Source organism: Cricetulus griseus, chromosome 2 (genome assembly GCF_003668045.3).
Source record: "Cricetulus griseus strain 17A/GY chromosome 2, alternate assembly CriGri-PICRH-1.0, whole genome shotgun sequence".
Classification (NCBI taxonomy): Eukaryota; Metazoa; Chordata; class Mammalia; order Rodentia; family Cricetidae; genus Cricetulus; species Cricetulus griseus.
Window position 1 is genome coordinate 343,690,465 of NC_048595.1, and position 5,329 is coordinate 343,695,793.

Below are 5,329 nucleotides of genomic sequence, written 5' to 3' on the forward strand. Positions count from 1 at the left end.
GCAACATATCCACATCTGAAACATTGATGTACTTTAACTATGCCGATGACTTTTAAATCCCAAGATGTTCTCTGAGCTCCAACTCCAAGATTACAGTTTCTGGATCCTCCTGCTTTGGAAACCACAAGAACATTTGAAGTTCTAAGTCTCTCTCTTCTGTTGAATCTTGTTTATTGATAGTCTCCTTTTTTTCTGTTTTCCAGAGACAGGGTTTCTCTGTGGCTTTGGAGGCTGTCCTGGAACTAGCTCTTGTGGACCAGGCTGATCTTGCACTCACAGAGATCTGTCTGCCTCTGTTTCCCAAGTGCTGGGATTAAAGGTGTACGACACCATTGCTCAGCAATAGTCTCCTTTTTAACTCAGGTTCATAATTCAGGTCTTCCATTTTTCTTTCTCCAAGTTATCTTTTAGCTCTTTGATTAAATGTCATTAATACTTTCTCCAATATAACTTTTCAACATGACCCATTTATATGAAAACTGACTTAATTTGAGCAATTATGTTTGCTAAACAACTTAATCTATTTCTTAATTGGTATACCTGGTTAGGGTAGACTTGTATTGTAGTCCTTGGTTTTCTTCCAGAAGCTGCCCTTCAGTTTTCAATGCTGTAGGGAGTCATTGGTAGTATCCAAGATGAATTTCTGGGCAGCTAGAGTAATGAGCTAAAGCTTCAGAGCCCTTCTCTACCTATTCTCCACACTCTCAACTCATCATAGTTTATGTCTCTTATCTCTCAAAGCTTTTGAGAGCTACTTGTTATTAATGGAATAATGTTCAAACTTTTTTTCTTGTCTTTCTTTCTTGTCTTTCTCTGTATATCCCTGGCTGTCCTGAAACTCACTGTGTACATCAGGTTGGCCTCAACCTCACAGAGATCCATCTGTCTCTGCCTTCTGAGTACTGAGATTAAAGGTATGAGCCACCACTGCCCAACCAAACTCTAACTACATAGCTTGCCACACACTTGCATGACATCGAATTATTGCTTTATTCCCACAATTCTTACTGTATCATAAACCATAACTTGGCATCTGTGTTCACTGGAGTGTTCCTCCTCTCTTCTTTTTCTGTGGAAAATATATGGTCAGAGAGTTCAGACTCGAAAGTAATGCTTCCTGCTGATTCTTCAAAACCTTCCTGTTCCCAACACTACTTTTCCAAATGAAAAGAGGACGCCATTGAAAATAAAAGTCACGGTAGCCATTTAGATATTAGTAAGATATGAAGATGAAACTCAATTTAAAGCTAAGAACAATAACAAACCCTCTGGTTGGGGTCCCTACAGATTGCAGAATATTATACAATGTACATGATTTGTGTCCCTTCCATTTTCTAGGAAGGGTAGTTGAGGGATCTAGTCACTCAAATGAAGTCACAGAGTTAATTCCTTATAGCTTTCTGAACCCTACAGAATCATGTATATACCTCATAGTATACACTGCCGATCTCCCACCCCCACTTACAAGGGTCAATTATATTAGCCTTTGTTTTGTTGTTGTTGTTTTGCTTTTTGTTGTTCTGTTTTGCTTTGCTAGACTAAATAGTTTATAAAGAAAAGAGGTCTACTTGAGTTCTTAGTACTAGAGATTGAAGGTCAGAAGCATATGTGATGAAGATGACTTCAAACCACAGTGAAAAGCAAAGAGGCACATGGTGTATATAGAAGAGAAACAGCTGAAGTGAACTGGCTTTATTACAAATGCCTGGGGCAGTAATGAATCCAGCCTGGCAAGAAAACACTCTCACAAGACATAAGCAGTTATCTACTCATGTGGGTTTATCCCTCATGACCCAACATTTGCCACTAGTCCTCCCAATACTGCCACACTGGAGACAAAACATTGAAATCCTAACACCAAGCCAGCAATGCAATTCCGAAAGGCAGCCAGGTGCTGGGCTCCATCTCTGGGCTTAACAGGGTGCATGACTCTACCCATCTCCCTGATGATCAGGAGAAACTGTAACTCTTTCTTAAAAAGAGATGAAGATGAGCGCACATCACAGGCCTGGAGCATGACTTGGTGCCTGAGAACACAGATGGCCAGTCATTCCTCTTCCTGGTTTGTAAACACGAAGGCATCCTTCTTTGTTCCATTTGGAGTCGTGGGCAGGAGTTTAGCACCACCATTTTTCTCTCTTCCATTTTCTGCTCTACCCACAGGAGGTGGGATATAAGCCAGGTTGCATAAGACAAGGAGCTTACACTCTTGCCAACTTTTCCCCCTTTCCTGCTGAAACAGCCTTAAGTGAAGATAAATGAATACTCAGCTCAAGTAAACTTCTTTCCACTGGTGGAACATATTGATAGTTAAGCATGTGATTTGAATACAGTGGTAAAATGTTAACAACTGTTTTAAATATTTGGAATACCCATCCACTCAAAAAAGGAGTAGGGCTTTAAAATCACACCGAGCTTGGATTATAACATTAATGATCAGAATTATTATGAAGCAACATCCACAAACAGGTGACAAAATAATAAACTACTCCTGTTTGGATTATAAAAATTCCATTCATATATTAGTGTAGCATTTAACTTTCCAGTACATTTGTCTCTCGATATTCTTAGGGGATTGTCTCCAGTGCCTCTGCAGATACCAAACATGAGAATATTAGTTCTACACAGTCTAGAGAATGAGGGACTTTATTAAGTATATAACAAGCAAAAATGAGAAAAAATAACAAGCAGAGGATAAACAGAAGCAGCAAATAGCAAAAAGATGCTTATGGTATCCTAACTAACAAAATGTCCATTTCAGATACAATTTTTTTCCAGATGCATTTGGTCTACAGTTGACTGAATCCTTGAATAAGGAACCCCAAGACCCAGAAAGCCAACTGTAATCCACATTAACCTTAAGAGATGTCTGTGAACTTTAGGAGGGTTAGATTCCTCGGGCATTGTGAAATCACACTCAGAACTCACCTTTTCTGCAAAAAAAACAACAAAAAATGGCAGAAAGCATTTTCTTCTTTGTCATCAAAGTGCTACCAGAAAAGCATCACAAGTATCACTTGCCAATAGCATTGAATAACTTCTGGGTCTTAAGAAGTTTACTTTTGGATACTGTCTTAGTCAGCGTTTTATTGCTATGAAGAGATGCCATAACCACGACAACTTTCATAAAAGACAACACTTAATTAGGGCTGGCTTACAGATCGGAAGTTCAGCCCACTATCATCATGGACAGAAGTATGGTGCAGGCAGAATTAGTGCTGGAGATGTAGCTGAGAATTCTACATCTGGACCCACAGGCAGCAGGGAGAGAGACTGAGCCACTGGGACTGGCTTGAGCTTCTGAAATTTCAAAGCCCTCTCTTAGTGACACATTCCCTCCAACAAAGCCACACCTCCTAATGGTGCCACTATGGGCATACAGGGGCATTTTCATTCCAACCACCACAGATATTTAAAGTGAAAGTGCGATCAGTAAGCATGGCACCCGTTCGTCCCATTAAAATGGTGATAGTTAATAGCAAGGGTTGGGAACTGGAATTTACAAAAGCTCAGACTGATAGGACTTATGCTGCCTACTGTGAGCCAAGACCTAGACCCAGCAGCTGTCTCTCCCTGACAACAGTTGCATCCTTCAATGCTGTAATTTGGTCTTTCACACTGGATCTCTTAACAGTATGTAGACAAACTCCTAAAAGGGAGGCAGACATTTTTAAGTAAATCATAAAAAGACTTCTTTTTCACAATCTCACAGGTTAAAGTTCTAAAATATAGAAATGTTCAAGGAGTTTAACACACTCATGCGAGATGTGAGGTAAAACCTTGATACTTCAGGAGATAGAAATTCAGCCCTGTGGAAAAATAAAAACAATGTGATTGTCTCTGTCATGAAGTTGCTAGGGAAGACATGTGACTATTAATGCAACCTGAACTCAACAGGACTAGAACTCAACGATGAGGAGGAGGATGTGTACCTCATACAATGTGGGAAAAAAAAATGATGATGGAATTTCAACAGAAGAAAAGGTCCACTGAATTAAGCTGAGTGGAGTCAAAGAAACAAAAGGCTTAATGATTATAATCTCTTCGGGTTTAGGGAAGATAAAGGAGATGATTTGTGGTCAGGTTGGTGACAGATCCAGTGTTTTGTAGCTCTGAATGAACCAGGAAAGTGATACAGGATGGAGAGCAGCCATGAAAGAGACCTCAGAACACAGTGTAATCAAGAGCAGGGTGGGGCACTGCAGACAACAAAGACTGAAAAAACACAATTTAATTAGATGGAACAACATGACACAGATGTAGGAGCTACACAAGCTCTTATCCGTATGATTTGTTTTAAGCAAATAGCCTCTTTTAGCTGTAACTTTCTCATGTTCTGTAAGAAATAGAGGACAATATAACTCCATGAAAGCTTGGGAAAATTTGATTAACAAAATATGTGGATTGGTGATGATCAGTGGTAACTCTCTCCACAGGGTTCGCTGCCTCTTGTGTTTGGTTGTGTTTTGTCTTTTTCAATTCTGTTATTTGTCTTTCAGCACTTGGGGTTGGACCTATGTCTTAGGGTTTTCATTGCTGTGAAGAAACACCATGACCATGGCAACTCTTATAAAGAAAACATTTTTAAAATATTTATTTTTACATTTCAATCCCAGTTCTGCCTCCCTACTCTCCTCCTGCTCCCCCCACCCTCCCCTCATCCCACCTCCTATCCTCTACTCAGAGAGAGTAGGGCCTCCCATGGGGAGTCAATGAAGTCTGTCCCATCACCAAGTTGAGGCAGGACCAAGGCCCTCCCCTCTGTGTCCAGGCTGAACAAGGTATCTCTCCACAGGAAATGGGCTCCAAAAAGCCAGTTAACACAATAGCCATGGATGCTGGTCCCACTGCCAGTGGTCCCACAAACTGCCCAAGCCATCCACTGTCACCTGCATTCAGGGGGCCTAGTTTGGTCCTATGCAGGTTCCCCAGCTGTCAGTCAAGAGTCAGTGAGCACAAGTCAGCTGTTACTGTGGGTTTCCCCATCATAGTCTTGATCCCTTTGCTCTTATTATCACTCCTTGGACAGGACTCCGAGAGCTTGGCCAAGTGGTTAGTTGTGGATCTCTGCATCTGCTTCCATCAGTTACTGGATGAAGGTCCTCTCCACTATTGCTTAAAGTTTTGTTTTGTTTTGGTTTGGTTTTTGGTTTTTTGAGACAGGGTTTCTCCGTGTAGCTTTGGAGCCTATCCTGGCACTCGCTCTGGAGACCAGGTTGGCCTCGAACTCACAGAGATCCACCTGTCTCTGCCTCCCGAGTGCTGAGATTAAAAGCGTGCGCCACCCACGCCCGGCTTATTGCTTAGAGTTTTATCTGGGGTTATTCTT